Below are 18,174 nucleotides of genomic sequence, written 5' to 3' on the forward strand. Positions count from 1 at the left end.
GAGAGATCCTTGGAGCCCTGGAAAAATTCTGTTGCCTCACCAACCCAGGAAATAGTTGTGACTGCCACCAGTCGCATACTAACCGGCTTGGGCAACCCTATTTCCCAAAACCCACCTCCCACCGCAATCTAACCGACTCGAGAGGCCCAACACTCACCAACTCGCCTCTAGTCACCAACCTCCCGATACCAAGGCTGACTAGCCGTACCCTGGCTAGCCATTCCCACCAACTTTGCAGGTCACTGACCTGGCAAAGCAAAGAGGCGACATACCCACCAATTAATCAATCAAAGGGGAAGGTAGCTATCCAGCTGCTGCCTTACCCCCCACCATACTTTTATGCTGACTCCAAGGACCTTTCCCCTCACCGCTGCCATGACAATGCTTCCTATCCCTCTCAACCACCCTCCCCCCCTAATCCCTAGGGTGGGCAGGTGGGACTCTTCTCCCCAGCTCTGGTCTTCTTGCTTCTCCTTCTTCTTCAGCTCCCGGTCTGGCTCCTCCTCTCTCCTACTCGTCCATTACACTGACTAACTCTAGCCCCCCTAGCTCCCAGCATTCCCTGTACTAATTAACCCCTTCCTTCCCTGTTAACCCCGTCACATCTGCCTTCATTTAATGCCCTCCAGGCTCAGCTTCGGTGTTTCTTTATCGCTACCAGATCAGTGGGGTTCCAACTTCCAGTAGCCCCACTCATCACCGGCGGTGTTCGAGTACTGCGGCCTCTTCTTTGTTTACCAGACGGAGCGCTGTATATTTTGTAGCCATATATTGCTCACTTTAATGGGACTGAGTTCCAGTATGACCATGCGACCGATGAACATGACATTTCAGGCCAAGGAAGAAGCCAAACTCACCTGAGAACTGTGGCCGCTACACTCAGCTAATGGACTTCCACTGATCGAGTGTTGATGATGTACAATCTTCTATGGATACATTAGCAATATTAAGAGCCTGGAAAACCCCTTAAGTCTCCGCCCTGTTTCTCCAACATGGAGACCCCCAATAGGACGGAATTGGGTACACAACACGTATGCAGAAGATGTGAATAGGAAGGGGAGCATTGTCCTATTTTTTGCAGCTCCTTACATTATGGACATAGCTTTTTTTGTGTGTATCACACAGCATTGAACTGATCATAATGTTTCTCAAACTTGAAGGTTGTCCAAATTGCTGACAGCTAGACGGTATTATTACCATTGTCAGACTACAGATACATGAAGCAGCACTAATGCGACCACAAAACTTGTCTATATGGGGCTGCTGAATTTTTAAAATTAGGTGGTCATAGTAGATTTTGATGGTAAACGGCTCTTTTGGCCACAAAACCACATGGCCATTACAATTAACTTGTGAAGGAGCTGCTCTGTGGCAACGTTATGTGGCTACTTAACAAACAATTTAAAAATTGCAATGACCTTATGCTGATGTTGTTTTTGGACCCATTGTGTCTGTGTCAGTGCCTCCCTCTGCGTCACTCTTCTGCCTCTGTGGGCACCAACTAAACAATCATGGTGTAGGGAGTCCCATCTGCTAATGGCCTTTTACCCTGAACAATTATTGTACAAATTCTTGCTGGATTGCATGTAAGTGCTTGCACGATCGGAACGACAATTGATAATTCATTTATCTTTTGCATCACGCAGGCATGAAAAAATCAAATGACAATCAGCCCGAGTAAACAGGCAGTCCTTCATCTAGGAACAACTGCCTGTGTAGTGGCCCAGAACACCATCCTGGTCCCCTTCATAAATGTCATACATGTTTGTCCTATGTAGATGCACTGTGCCTGTCATATTCAGTGTGTGTGTTGCACACCTGCGGCACTTGAAGAGTTAACAGTAATAAAATCACTACCTACATGTAGATGTATCAGATCAGTTTGTCATGTCATGTGGTACGAGTAAGGTGATAAATGTGAGAGATTGAGAGCAGGAGAGGAGTTCAAGTTCTAGTTCAAGTCCATCTTCAGAGAGTGCTAACACAGAGGCACATGGAAGCATCTTCAGTTTCCATGTAGGTGAAGATGGAGGAAGATGAGCCATATCCCGTAGCATTTGGAGTTTGGATGTGAATGGAGTGAGGCCCAAGACTTTAGAGAGCGAGAGCAAGTTCTAATAATTATGTATAGAGGAACCTACTGTACCAGGTACCAATTTACACTACAGGTCTTTCCTGTGCGGTCGTCCAAAGTCAGAATCACCGCACAGAGGTACTTTACTGAGTTACACGCACGTGCCTGCCGTGCGGAGTGTAACTGCTAAATCTTTTGCTGTAAATAATTGTCTGTCGGAGTGTCTCTGAAGTGACCCCTGCCCTCTTCCTCCTCTACAGTGCTCCCAGTCCAGCAGCGGTGCCATATAGATAACGTGGACTGTAGGACCAGTTTTCATCCTGTATATTCTCCCTGACCTCTGAGCTCTAGCCTGTTAACACTTAAAGAGAATTGTATCTGCATCGCTTTGAATACCTGTTTGTAAAGTTCATTCTTCAAGTAAAGTTATGCCGGGCTCTAACCGTTCCTGGGGACCCGAGGTTCTATACACAAGTCTCTGTGTTATTTTTCTGCCGTGTAGCATACCGGTTTGTGGGAATGGTGGCGTCACCTGTGACAACAACTACTCCCCCCCTCATCCTGTTTATTGGCATTCCCTATCCTAGGGGTTTCGAAGGTGCTCTGCAATCCTGCTCTGGCCTTCGCTGTGTGTCATCCCTCTGGGAAAAGGAGCCGGTAAGTGCCGCCATGACAAGACAACATTTATCCCTCCGAGCTCCTCACATAAGTCAAGTGTCCGGGGTCATCCCTCTGGGGTGCTGCACCTGTTTACTGTGAATAGAGGATAGAATGATCCCCAGCCCACTCCGCTTCCATTCACCAAGCGATGATTGCTCCTGTGTAAAAACCCATCACTAGGCCTACTGTTGGCGCTTTTGCACTCAATTAGCATATGAATCAGCGTTATTTCATTTTTATTTTTTGACTATTCAAACTCAGCGCTAAAGTGTGCGAATTTGAAAAAAAAGCAGGAAGATAGGTCCTGCCCTATATTTCTTGCATGTATAAACACTAGATGCGAGAAACATAGGGCAAGACATGTTTTTCTTCCCTTATACAGAGTAGCCCCCTCCATAACATGAACTGAGGTATGAAAAACCCACTTGAGCTACGTCTGCCTATTTCGGCTTTTTGCACATGCGGATCAATAACCCGCTGGAGGACATTTTCTAAGACTCTGGAAGTGCTCCTCCTGTTCTTCCTCGCACCAAGGAGCAGATACCGATGCTGGGTTGATGCCGTTCTACTGCCCTGTCTCGCTCTCCGCCTCACTGTCACCTACAGGAACAGATCCCATGTGACTGCTTCCTTTATTAGATGGGCGCCTTGCTCTATAGACACCTCTCTTTGGGCTAAAAGCTTCCTCATGGGTGGCCAAGCAGCCGAGCTGACCGGCCGCATGTGAGGAGAGCTCCTCCGCTTACCGGCGATTCCGTTATCCTGTGGACATCCTGAGGGTCCCCCGACCCAGAGCAACTAGAGGGAGAGAGAAGTGGACCGAACTACCGATGGCGCCCCCTGACGGCCACAGCAAAGGTACCATCAGCGGTGGGAGCGGAGACCCGCGACCCCCGCAGCTATACTGTGAGAGACGCCGGCCGCCGGCGAGGACTCCGAGCCCTACACAGCACCACGCAGTGCGAGAGGGAAGGAGAATAAACCCCCGGAGGAGCGCTCGCGGCGCTGAAATAGAAGGTGCCGCCGGCGAAAAAAGCCCGCGAAATCGCGGCAGCGGCGGCCATCTTGCGAGGGGCAGCAGCAAGTATACAGGTCCCAGTGCACAAAAGAACGCTGCTCCCAGGCACGGCACAGCGCCACACTGAGTGAGAGGAGAAGAGGCTAAACCCCCGGTGGAGCTCCTGTGGCGCTGAAATAGAAAGTGCCGCCGGCGGAAAAAGCCCGCGAAATCGCGGCTGCGGCAGCCATCTTGCGAGTGGCATCACAAACATACAAGCCCCAAAGCACAATATAATGTTGCTCCCAGGCCCAACATAGAGCCGCTGAAGTGAAGAGGGAGAGGGCAGAGCCACCAGCGGAACACCGGAGGCACAGACAGCGGGGAGAACGACACCGCTAAACCTGCGGCGCCATGACCGCCATTTCATAGACGTCGCCAGACAACAAAGTGGAGAAAAGGTAATTAGAGGGGACATAGAGAAAGACCCCTCCACCCCCCCACCCACAGGAGGATTAAACACCATACAACCCAGAGAACGGGAAAGGAGGAGGGAGAACCCCAGAGCTGAAAGCTGGTCGGCATGAAGACCACGCACAGAAGCCAAAATAGCAAGGCGCCTCAGAACCCCCACAGGGAACTCAACTCCTATAGTGAAAAACCAAACAAGCGCAACATGGGCCCCACTAGACAAAGCTCATCCGTAGATAAACTTAGAGCCTTTGCAAGGGGAGAAACCCGGAAAGAGCCCAGCCCTGAACCCACTGCGCCCATCGCGGCGGGAGCTACAGCGACAAAGCACAACAACCCAGATCCAACTGAGGGTACTGTACAGACACTGCAACAACTGTCTGAACAGCTTCTAACCGCAATACAAACATCCACGGCCACGCTTACCAGCAAAATTGATGAAGTAAAAATGGACGTAAGTTTACTAAGGCAAGATCTCCAAAACCTAAGAGAACGTGTTGCCAACACAGAAAACAGAATTTCCACGCTAGATGGTACCGTCACCCCAATGACAGATGCAATACGAGATCTCACACAGAAAGCCGAGTATTGGAGACAAAAAGCGGATGATCTAGAAAACAGGTCACGAAGAAATAATTTGCGCATAGTGGGACTACCAGAACGGGCTGAAGGGCAAAGACCTGAAGAATTTATAGAACACTGGCTCCGGAAACTCTTTCCTAATGCTGGACTATCACAAGTTTTTGTAATTAAATGTGCTCATCGAGTACCCATGAAGCCACCAATACCAGGAGCCCCACCCGGACCCCTACTAGCAAAATTGCTCAACTCCCGCGATAGGGACATAATCCTACAAGCTGCCAGAAAGGGAGGACCCCTGCGACATGACAACGCCACTGTGTCCATCTTTCCGGACTTCTCGGCAGACCTTCAAAAACAGCGAGCAACATTCTTCGGAGTCAAGAAGCAACTAAGAGAACTGCAGCTCCCGTACTCTATAGTGTATCCGGCACGCCTGCGAGTGATAGACGGGGATCGCACTCGCTTCTTCTCCTCACCAACTGAAGCAGGAAATTGGCTGAACACCAGACGACGACCAGAAGGGCCGTAATGTATACATAACCACTTCTCTTCCCCTCTCTAGGTGCCGAGACTCCTGCACAAAGGTGAACACTTCCCTTACAGTCCCCAATTGCACATTAGAGACTATCCTCCAAATACGCCACAAGTATACCTTAACCAAAGGCACAGAACTGAGACTTTCTTTATCTGTGGCAGATATGTGGACTACTTCTCTCGGGAGAAGGCGGCAAGCCCCCCTCCTCTATGGCACCAACAGACCTTTCCCCCCCCTCCCTTACCGACCCCCCCCCCCCCCCCCGCTACCTCGCAAGGTAATTCAGAACCCACACGCTGAAGGGGGAAGAGTTCCCCCCCCCCATATTCTCCCTACCCCCAAGGGGACCCACCCAGGAAAAATTGTCAGACTAACGCCGGTCTACACAATTGATCCAACAACATAACAATACCTCAAGTATAGTCTTGAAATAAGCTATACTTTGTAGGTACCCCCTAATATACGATTGCCACGAATACGATCTAGACTGAGAGGATAACCTTAAAACCTGTCTAACTACAAGTTGTTTAAGATTTAAAGTTGATAGTAGTGTATCGAATTGTTTATAAGTTGTACACATCAAGTACTCTATGATAACCTTAAGAATGTGTTGAAGTACTGTTGCATGATATATGGTAAAAATGTAATCAAGTGTCAAGGAGGAACACCTGACAGGCAAAATGACATGAGAAAATGTATCCGGACCTGATTAACATCTCTTAGCCCATGGCGGAGATAATCTTTGCGTCCTGGAACGTCAGGGGAATGGGATCAGCCAGAAAGCGAACAGCAATAAACACATCAATACGCTCCTGGCGACCACATGTCCTTTGCCTGCAGGAGACCCACCTCACACCTGAAACCACAAAAGTTCTGTTGAAACCATGGGTACAATGGTCCGCCCATGCATGCCACACATCATACTCCAGGGGGGTGTCCCTGTTAATAGGAAGAACACTCAGATGGGAAGTGGAACAGCTTAAGAGAGATACAGAGGGCAGATACATCTTTGTGAGAGCTAAAATTAACAACGACCCATACGTCCTCCTGTGCTATTATAACCCGCCGCCGGCGACAACAACCATCCTGGCAGACGGCATCCAATTTGCATCATTCTCACCAGACGCAACAGTCGTATGCATGGGAGATATGAACATGGTGATGGATCCCGCCATGGATAGATTTGGGGGTGGTGCTCGGAGGGAGGGAGACACGAATAACACCCGCCTGGCCTCTATTATCTCGGTGATGGGATGGCTAGATCTATGGCGAATATTTCATCAGCAGCAAAAGGAATACACCTGCCATGCAGCCCACAATCACGCACTCAGTTGAATAGACTATATATTTGGGCCCCCTTCACTATTCCCGAAAATCGACTCAATAGAGTTCCTACCTCGAGGAGTCTCAGACCACTCACCAATACGTATGATCCTTAAAAACCCAGGCCCAATTACAATCAAGAGACCAAGGGTACACCCATTCTGGCTTTCGCTATTTGGACCTAATGACCGCATACCGGATCAGATCCAAATATACTATAAGGCACACGAGGCACACGCAGACACAATACTAGTATGGGAGGCATTTAAACCCTACCTCAGAGGCTGTTTAAGATCCTCAATATCATTTGTTAAAAGAGCCACAGCAGGGGAGGGCGAACTTTTAGCAGAACAATGCCAACAATTAGAGAGAGAATTTGTAGCTGACCCTACGGACACTAAAAGAGACAAATGGCTCCAGGTAGGCAGAGACTACTTACTATATCTGAAAGAGAAAGCCCAGAGGAACCTTTTCTTTACCCGACAATCTTTTTTTGAACAGGGAAACCAATCTAGTAAATTACTTGCCTACATGGCACGACAAGAAACCGCCCCCCCCCCCCCCCCCATCTATACTGCTATACTGAGAGTTAAATCAGTTGAGGAAATAATGCTCACAGACCCGAAAGAAATTCTGGATAGATTCCAACAATTCTACGATGACTTATATCAATCGCGAGTCAATTACACACCTGCAGAGCTAGAGACCTATTTAACTGACATAATATTCCCAGAAATACAAGATGACTATAAGTCCTTATTAGACTCTCCCATTACAATGGAAGAGATTGAAGAAGCAATAAATGAAATGGCAAAGAACAAAACTCCGGGCGTGGAGGGAATACCAGTGGAAATCTACCAACACTACAAAAAAGAAATAATTCCACACCTGTTTTCCCTATATGAACGTATACTCGATAAGAGCCACCTCCCAGAGTCGATGCTGGAGGCCAACATAGTTCTCATTCTTAAACCAGACAAAAACCCAGAGGAATGCGGCTCGTATAGGCCTATTTCTCTATTAAATACGGACTATAAAATCCTCACTAAAATACTAGCCACCTGACTAAACCAAATCATAGGGAAAATTATACACTCCGACCAATCCGGCTTTATTCCGGGTAAATCAACATCGGACAACATCAGAAGAACACAGGTGATCACACAGGTGGGGTGGAGATGGAGATCAGACTGGGCCCTGGCCTCACTAGACACAGCTAAGGCGTTTGACTCTGTGGAGTGGCTATATCTGATAGAAGTTCTAAGGAAATTCGGGTTCGGAGACACATTCATAAAATGGATCTCTATTCTATATAAAGCCCCGACCGCCAGGGTAACGGTAAACGGCCTGGCCTCCACCTCCTTTCCACCACACAGGGGGACCCGACAGGGATGCCCACTTTCCCCCCTTCTATTTGCAATTGCAATCAAACCCCTAGCCCTGAGAATCCGACAGCACTCCTCATACAAAGGCGTCCAGATAGGGCCCAGAGAGGACAGAATAGGCATGTATGCAGACGACATAATATTATATATATCGGTCCCTAGAAACACCCTGCCGCTTGCCATATCCCTGATAGATAAATTTGGAAATTTCTCAGGCCTATGCATCAACTGGCAAAAGTCCGCTTTTATGCCCCTAAGTCCAGAGGGATGGCGGATGGGAGACGTATTCTGCAAATTACAAATCACCCCCAGATTTAAATATCTTGGAATACACATCACCAGAGATCATACCCAGAGCCTCGAGTTAAACATTACTCCCCTACTGACAACCCTGCAGCAAAAATTGAAAAGCTGGAGCTCCCTACCACTATCTGTAGCGGGCAGGATAAACCTCATAAAAATGATAATACTCCCCAAATATCTATATTGCCTAGAGCACACAGAAATAACTATACCACAGAAATATTTTAAAAAACTAACTCCTTAATAACATCATTCATATAGGGAAATTCTAGAGCCAAGCTACGCTTAGATACCCTACAGCGCCCTAAAGAGATGGCGGGAATGGCGCTACCAGATTTTAAACTATATTACTTAGCGGGACAGGTTAGGTATCTCCGCCATTGGCTATCGGGCGCGCCTCTCCCTAACTCCGAGCACCATCTGATGTATTTCCTTGCGGAAACATCGCTCTGGATCCTCCTGGAAAAACCAGGATTAATGACTAAACAAATGCTACCTATCCACAGACTAGCAGTGAACGTGTGGCAGACATGCAAATTATTAACTAGACAGGAGAACACCCCTCTGGAGACTCCCCTATGGGACAACAGAGCCTTACCACACTTGATGAACCTACCGGGCAAACAATTCTGGATAAACTCAGGAGTCACCACACTAGAGCATGTATACGTGGACCAAACGCTGGCCTCCTTTGAACAATTGGAACAACTGTACCAGATTCCAAGGGCGGGATTCTTTAGATACCTGCAGCTCCGACACGCACTGACTGCACAGTTCCCAGGGCCTAGACAAACATTCTCCCAATATCCACTAATAGGTATATTGCGAACACAAGGACCTAAAGGCCTGATTTCGGTACTCTACACCCACCTACTGCAAACTAAAATTCCCGACACACCAATGACAGTAATGCAGAGATGGAGAGAACTTATCCCCACCCTCACTAACGAGGATTGGGAAACAGCAATGTCCATATACACCACGGTATCACCGGCTGCAAACAACAAACTAACACAACTATATATTTTACACCAGTGTTACCTAACGCCGATCAGACTCCATAAAATGAATCGGATAACCACTAACCGCTGTCACCGGTGCGGAGCACCTAATGCAAACTTTAACCATCTAATATGGAATTGCGCAGACATCCAGGCATACTGGAGAGAGATCATAGAGTTCCTAACACAAATACTGGGAATACCAGTACCACACGATCCCGCAGTGTGCCTGTTAGGTGTCCTAGATGAAGAACAATGGCAGTATCATGACAAGATATTTCTCACTAAAGTATTATTTTATGCCCGGAAAGCAATAGCCCTACGTTGGATGGACAGACGCCCCCCGACACTTTCAAAATGGCAGAACATTATTAATGCCATTCTGCCATATGAAAAAATTGTATACAAAAACAGAAAATGCCCTGAAAAATTTAATAAAGTGTGGGAAAGATGGTGTGGGTCAACGAGTACGGTGTTCACGCAGGATCAGTTCCATAACTTGCTGAGAACAGTGACGCCTAGAAACAGCTAGTAAAACCAAGAAAGAATCATACCCTCTACCGACACTACAAAGAAACTATATTGTCATAAAGAATGTAACAACTGTATGTGTTAATGTAATGTACTAAAGCATTGTTGACATGAGTGTAATGAGCCAATGATGTAACCAAAGATCTTTATTCAGTTACTGTACAAAATACAGAGTTTTCAATAAAACGAGTTTAAAAAAAAAAAAAAAAGCTTTCTCATGGTTGGGAAAGCTGGATACTTGCTTTCCGCTGTATAAGAGCTCTTTCACAATGGTGTTAACATTTTTACGCTTCATGCTTGCACAACATCAGGAAGTTATATAACATAGGGGGTCACTTACTTTTGCTATTAGAATTGCCTAATCAAGTTGCGACCCCTCTACCTTTCGTATTTAGGAACTAAAGAATGGCTGTGCCAAATTTCAGGCTTGTACGATACCAGAAATGTCAGGACCAGTGGCTTTCGGGGTCTGCGTGCCCGCCGCTCCAAGTACCCGGGCTGCTGGGGTGTGGCGCAGGGAAGACCCGGTCCTTGTGACCTCCCCTAGTCACCGGGACCCCGGACGCATGCTCCCGTGCGCAGGGAGCAGCGCCTGGGTATAGCCGTGTTGCTGGGGACGCGGCGGGTGCAGTCCTGCGCTGCGTCCCCGTTGCCATAACACCTTGTCAAGCGTGCAATGCCTCTACAGGCGCTGGCGGCTGTTCCTTCCAGCGTCCTTCATTGGGTCCTGCTGCTGTCAGGCTCTCCACCCCAATCAGCTGCTGGGGCGAGAGTTCTAACAGCATTTAAACTGCTCAGATTTCTCTGACCTTTGGCAGTGTATGTTTGGTCTGCAGCTACATCCGCGTTATTTGGATTGTTGCCCTGTTTCTGACTTGCTTGCCTCGAACTTGACTTCGACTTCGGCTGACCCCTTGTACTGCGTTCCTTCCTGTTGCCGACCCAGATTGCCTGACCTGCCTTTGTGTTTGTTTGTCCCTCAGTAGGTAGGGACAGGGGTTGCGGGTAGTTTCAGGGACTTCAACCTGCCCGGACCCCAGTTCCCTGACAAGAAAGTTATATAACATAGGGGGTCACTTACTTTTGCACTTAGCATTGAATAATCAAGTTGTGACCCCTTTGCTTTTCCTGTATAGGATCTAAAGAATGCTCCTGCCAAAGGTCACGCTTGTACAATACCAGGAAGTTATATAACATAGGGGTCAATTACTTTTGAACTTAGAATTGCATAATCAAGTTCCTATGTAGGACCTCTTGTGCCAAATTCAAATGCCTGTACAACAGCGGGAAGTTAAATAACATTAGGGGTTTACTTACTTTTGCACTTAGCATTGAATAGTCAAGTTGTGACCCCCTTTACTTTTCATATTTACAACCTAAAGAAAAGTTGTGCTAAATTTCACGCTTGTACAACATCATTGGGAAGTCAGAAAATTAGATTAGCTACAACATAAAGGGGTGCACTTACTTTTAACCTTAACATTGAATAATCGAGTTGTGACCCTTTTAGTTTTCCTTTTTAGGACTAAACAATGCTTCTGCCAAATTTCAAGTTTATACGACAGCGGGAAGTTAAATGAGTGGCGAGTCAGTGAGTGAATAAAAGAGTGAGTCGCGTTAAATCAAGTGTCAATGGATTTTACTAAGAAAGTAAAAGTACAAGGGCGAAGAGCCTCAGTCTAACTTGAGGGTCTCTTTACCGGGAATGTTATCTTCTCATCTCAGAAGTAAGTCCTCCTCCAGTGGATTAGCCGTTGGGTGATCTCCTTCTAGCTGTTGGCCAATCTCCTTCTAGCTGTTGGGCGATCTCCTTCTAGCTGTTGGGTGATCTCCTTCTGGCTGTTGGGCGATCTCCTTCTGGCTATTGGGCAATGTCCTTCTAGCTGTTGGGCAATCTCGTCCTAGCCGTTGGGCGATCTCCTTCTAGTTTTCGGGTCATCTCCTTCTAGTTGATGGAAGATCTCCTTCTAGCCGTTGGGCGATCTCCTTCTAGCCGTTGGGCAATCTCCTTCTAACTGTTGGGTGATCTCCTTCTGGCTGTTGGACGATCTTCCTTTGAATTAGCTGCTCTGCAATGTTCTTCAGGTTCCTCCTCTGCTGTTTGAACTGCTGTTCACTGTGTCATGGAATATATTGGTTAGTATGGCATTATGATGTCACAATTTCTTTGTGACATCATAGTTTCAATGCATTGTCACTAAGTTAGTGTAGAATGTGTATGGGCTAAAAAGGGGAGGAGCTTACTGGTTTGGAGCTGTTTGTTGGCGATAATCTGATAATATCATATTGCTGTGAAAGGGCAGTGTTAGCGCTCAATAAAGCTGGGTCGATATCGAAGTTAGTTGCACACGAAGATGATGGTAAATAAGTCCAAATAGAGTTTGACTATGAATCTCCTTGGACTCCATAGAAGCCACAAGGTCTTTTTTTCTACCACTTTCGTACCAATACTTTGCTCTTAGGCTCCATTCACACGGGGCAGTTTGGCTGCAATAAAAACTGCACCAAAAAGTGCACTGGTGAAACCATGTGTGTTTTTGCTATGTTTGTAGTAAAGTGCGGAAAAAAATGCATGCAGTTTAGCAAATGCACTTTTTAGTGTGGTTTTTGTTGCAACTGAATTGCCCCGTGTGAATGGAGCCTCATGCTGTATGGTCCGAGATTGAAAAGTCGCTGCATGCCCATGCAAGTCTCGTGTTGTCTTCTTTTATTTTAAAAGATGCAAAAGAAAGAAGAATTGGGCTTCTTTCAGGTGTTTTTTACAGATGTGAAAATCTGATGACATGTAGGGTATTTGCACCAAAAATCAGTCCAAAAATCGGATAGAAGTAGCACCCATTCATTTTAATTGGTGTAGGCACATGGGCTTAATTTACACGGACAAACAATCAGATTTTAAAAATTTGCAGCATGTCCTATTCTTGTCTGATTTTCAGACAAGAATAGTACTTCGGACAACACACGGATGATGCGAGTTGCGCCTTAGAATTTCGGGCACAACTTTTAAAAGGCACATGTGCATGTACCCATAGAAGGAAAAAAACAAACACACGGACTGCTTACAGACCAAATATGGAGGCCACGTGGAACTGCACATGTATAAAAAGTCCCTTTTTTGCAGATGTAAGACTGGCTTTTTTATGGCAGTGTGCGCCTAACCTAAGTGTCCGCTTGCACCAAACAATGTCAGAGTTCGGTCACGTGCAGCCTGTTTATACAGGCAGATACATCGTTGGCTCATTCAAATGAGGAAACATTTAGTCGTTCACTTTCTGCTGTATAAGAGCTCTTTCACAAGGGTGTCGACATTTTTGCGTTTCATGCTTGCACGATACCAGGAAGTTATATAACATAGGGGGGTCACTTACTTTTGCTATTAGAATTGCCTAATCAAGTTGCGACCTCTTTACCTTTCGTACTTAGGAACTAAAGAATGGCCGTGCCAAATTTCATGCTTGTACGTTACCAGGAATGTCAGGATCGGCGGCTTTCGGTGTCTCCGTGCCTGCACTGCGGGTCCAATTACCTGGGCTGCTGGGATGTGGTGCAGGGGAGTCCCGGTCCTTGTGACCTCCCCTAGCCACTGGGACCCCGGACGCCGGCTCCGGACGCACGCTCCCGTGCGCAGGGAGCAGCGCCTGGGTAGCCGGGTTGCTGGGGACGCGGCGGGTGCTGTCCCACGCTGCGTCCCCGTTGCCATGACACCCTTGGTACAGATAGAGATCCAGCAGCACTCACCAAACCAAGTATGGGGAGGTTATAGTCCCAAACTGCACACCACAAAGTTGGATCGGATCTAGATCCACAAGTATTATCAAAAGAAAGGAGAATGGCAGCAGGATATATTGCAATTTCCATGCATCCACCAGAATGCGTCTTTATTCCTCCATTACCACACGAAATCGCGACGTTTCGACCCTGTAACATGGGTCTTTGTCAAGCTAATAACCATACACATTACATCAACTTAAATATACCCCATACCTAATCACTTCAAAACAGAAATTTTTTTCAGGTGTCCCGGAAGTACCTCCTACTCTCCTCCAGGACTCCAGGAATCCATAGAAGACCAAGTGTTCAGCGTTCCGCTTTGTCCAGAGCGCAGGCGCAGAGAGCACTCGAGACGTCACTGACACGTTACAGTAACGCCTATTGTGCATGCGCGAGAATAACCAAAGACTCGCGATATAGACACGTCACAGGCCATAACTAGGCAACCAGAGGGATAGCGTCCCACATCCCTGGGACGTGCCACATATGTACATAGAGCATCCAGGCACAGAAATGGCCAGGTAGTGCACAATAGTCTCAACCTCCATAATAGGCTATAGGAACATACGATACCAAAGATTCTCGCAGACGCAACCCCACCCACAAGCAGGAGCCCTACTGTAATCTAAACGGTACCCACATTAGTCTATTAGCTAGGCTCTATATGTAACTATACTAAAGATTAACCCAGAGGGAAACACAGAGGGAAGGGGGAAGCGTATATAGCCCGGTTCCCCATATCACCATATTCAGGGTGTGAATTATATAGACCCATAGCGTGCTTATCCATAACCCTGAGATTAGTTTATACTATAATCCCAGGGGTAAATTTTCTTGTGGAGTTAGAAAACTCTGTACACCAGCCTTGACAGATAGGTACTTCTCCGAAACAGGGAGGGTGCCCCATGGTAGCCTATAAGGCTTCCACAAAAGAATATTTAAAGAGCATAGATCACAATTTTAACCCTCATTTATATTGATGTATCAAAGGAGTAAAACAACCCAACAGGCCACGATACTCATGTGTACAGGGTGTAAAGTGCATTCTGTGTTAGAGGTTACAACGTAGTAAAACAAAACATGTGTAGGCTGCATTCATAAAGCCGTACCAAACTCACGGAATGACACTGAATCCTATATCAAAAAATGGAATAGTAAATAACAGGTTCAAAAAACGGAGCACTACAGCAGGCGCAAAGGAGGGCCAACAGCCAATAGAGCAGAGCATTGATAAGGGCACAAATCATATATTCCAATATTAGATTGATGAATTGAAGACTCAGAAGGCGGAGCACTAGAGCAGGCACAAAGGAGGGCAAATCGCCAGTGAAGCAGATCACATTAAAGGACACCTGAAAGACAACAGAAAAGACAATAATTTTAAAAGACATATATAGAATACATAAAAATACATATAAAATGCATAGCATAAAGCAGCAAGGATTATTGGAATTGAGAGCAGGAGAGGAGTTCAAGTTCTAGTTCAAGTCCATCTTCAGAGAGTGCTAACACAGAGGCACATGGAAGCACCTTCAGTTTCCATGTAGGTGAAGATGGAGGAAGAGGAGCGATATTCTGTAGCATTGGAGTTTGGATGTGAATGGAGTGAGGCCCAAGACCTTAGAGAGCGAGAGCAAGTTCTAATAATTTTGTATAGAGGAACCTACTGTACCAGGTACCAATTTACACTACAGGCCTTTCCTGTGCGGCTGTCCAAAGTCTCTCTTCCTGCTCTAGAGTGCTCCCAGTCCAGCAGCGGTGCCATATACATAACGTGGACTGTAGGACCAGTTTTCATCCTGTATATTCTCCCTGACCTCTGAGCTCTAGCCTGTTAACACTTAAAGAGAATTGTATCTGCATCGCTTTGAATACCTGTTTGTAAAGTTCATTCTTCAAGTAAAGTGATGGCAGGCCCTAACCGTTCCTGGTGACCCGAGGTTCTATACACAAGTCTCTGTGTTATTTTTCTGCCGCGTAGCATACGGGTGTGTGGGAATGGTAGCATCACCTGTGATAACAACTACTACCCCCCTCATCCTGTTTATTGGCATTCCCTATCCTAGGGGTTTCGAAGGTGCTCTGCAATCCTGCTCTGGCCTTCGCTGTGTGTCATCCCTCTGGGAAAAGGAGCCGGTAAGTGCCGCCATGACAAGACAACATTTATCCCTCCAAGCTCCTCACATAAGTCAAGTGTCCAAGGTCATCCCTCTGGGGTGCTGCACCTGTTTACTGTGAATAGAGGATAGAACGATCCCTGGCCCACTCCGCTTCCATTCACCAAGCGATGATTGCTCCTGTGTAAAAACCCATCACTAGGCCTACTGTTGGCGCTTTTGCACTCAACGGTCGTCCCGTGTAAAAGTGCCCTAGAAGCCAGTAGTCAATTTATTCATTTCTAGAGGAGGAATAACAGAGGAACAGCACAATACAGAGTACTGAGAAAGCATTTACTGGATTTGCTCTATTATACCACTTTCACGCGGCTGAGAAATTCGCATGAGATTTGTGCGTTGCAGAAATCTCGCACAACTATCAACCTCATTTTTTTTAAAATTGCATAATGTTCTATCTTTGGGCATTCCCTCAGAACACCTCACTCGTTGTATTCAATGGAGCCAGGAAAAACATTGCACGGCGTGCGAGGTGCAGGCGATACAGTGCGAGGTTTCCCATAGAAAACAATGGGAAACACTTACCGTATATTCCGCCGTATAAGACGACTGGGCGTATAAGACGACCCCCAACTTTTGCAGTTAAAATATAGATTTTTGAGATATACTCGCCGTATAAGACTACCCCACTTCCCACAGTGTGCAGCAATCAGGTGGCTCTAATCAGCAGCGCTGCTTAACCTAAGCAGAAAGTGCTAATATGCGGTCCCTCCACTCCTGTCATCCAGCAACCTCTGATAGCGTCCCGCCCGTCCCGCCCATCACAAGTTCCACAAAGACCCCGGGGAGACTCACCATCCAGTCAGCATCGCCTGCGCTTCCTTGACGCGGTGTTTTCGCTCTCAGCGGGCCCCACAGAGCGGAGAGTCCAGCTGTCAAGAGACTACAGGTGAGGGGCGGGGATGAGGAGGCTACCGGCGCATACAAGTCAGCAGAAGCCCTCCGCGGCAACATCAGGGAGGGCTGCCTGTCATTCTCGTGCCTGAGCCGGCTCCTTACAGCATGGTAAGTTCTGCCGTACGGCGACCGCAGATTCTACTGTAGCTTTTAGTACAGGAAGTTTTAGTACTCGCCGTATAAGACGACCCCCGACTTTTGCAAAGATTTTGCTGGGCTCAAAAGTCGTCTTATACGCCGGTATATACGGTACTGATACTTTGGCGCAGCTGAAAGCTGTGTTGGAGGATCACTAAGTCCCTGAAGTGATGCGACATGTTTTTTACAAAAAAACGCCTCGCCTCCGCAGGTAAATTGCATGTTCCCGAGAGCGATGTAACGCTCACCTGTGTGTAATTAGTCTTATGGTCAATGCACGTATTTACTATAAGGACCTAAACAGATGGGTGCATGTGCTAATATGCTCGCCGCTACAGAGTATATTAGCATATGAATCAGCGTTATTTCATTTTTATTTTTTGACTATTCAAACTCAGCACTAAAGTGTGCGAGTTTGAAAAAAAAAAGCAGGGAGATAGGTCCTGCCCTATATTTCTTGCATGTATAAACACTAGATACGAGAAACATAGGGCAAGACATGTTTTTCTCCCCTTTACAGAGTAGCCTCCTCCATAACATGAACTGAGGTATGAAAAACCCACTCGAGCTATGTCTGCCTATTTCGGCTTGTTGCACATGCGGATCAGTAACCCGCTGGAGGACATTTTCTAAGACTCTGGAAGTGCTCCTCCTGTTCTTCCTCGGACCAAGGAGCAGATACTGATGCTGGGTTGATGCCGTTCTACTGCCCTGTCTCGCTCCCTGCCTCCCTGTCACCTACAGGAACAGATCCCATGTGACTGCTTCCTTTATTAGATGGGCGCCTTGCTCTATAGACACCGCTCTTTGGGCTAAAAAGCTTCCTCATGGTTGGGGAAGCTGGATACCTGCCATATACTATCACTGAGGTACCTGGGACAGATGGGAAAATGCAGTTTAAGGCCTCTTTCACACAGACGACAGCGATATTGTTGCGAGAAAATCACAGTAATATCGAAGCTGTGTTCTTTGCAATATCACTGCATTTTCTCGCAGTGATATCGCGATTTTGTGGCTCTACAAAATCGTGCAACTTTGTAGCACTCTTTTGCCGGGATGTCAGGGGAGAAAGCTTGAAATGTAAACCCTACCCAGAAAATAAACCCTAGCTACATTAAATAAAAAAACAAAAAAAGTGAATGCATTACTTAACAGGCATTATCTGCTCCGCTGCACTTCTCCTCTGCAGCACCGACACTTGTTTGTAGTCTTCAGTCAGCACTTCCTGGTCAGGGGTTCCAAAAAACCCGCCTCCAGGAAGCGCTGGCTCTGATTGGCTGAATCGCGGCGCTCAAGAACCAATCACTGCAGGGCTCGATGAACCGTGTGCAA

The sequence above is a fragment of the Eleutherodactylus coqui genome, chromosome 4 (genome assembly GCF_035609145.1).
Source record: "Eleutherodactylus coqui strain aEleCoq1 chromosome 4, aEleCoq1.hap1, whole genome shotgun sequence".
NCBI classification, from domain to species: Eukaryota; Metazoa; Chordata; class Amphibia; order Anura; family Eleutherodactylidae; genus Eleutherodactylus; species Eleutherodactylus coqui.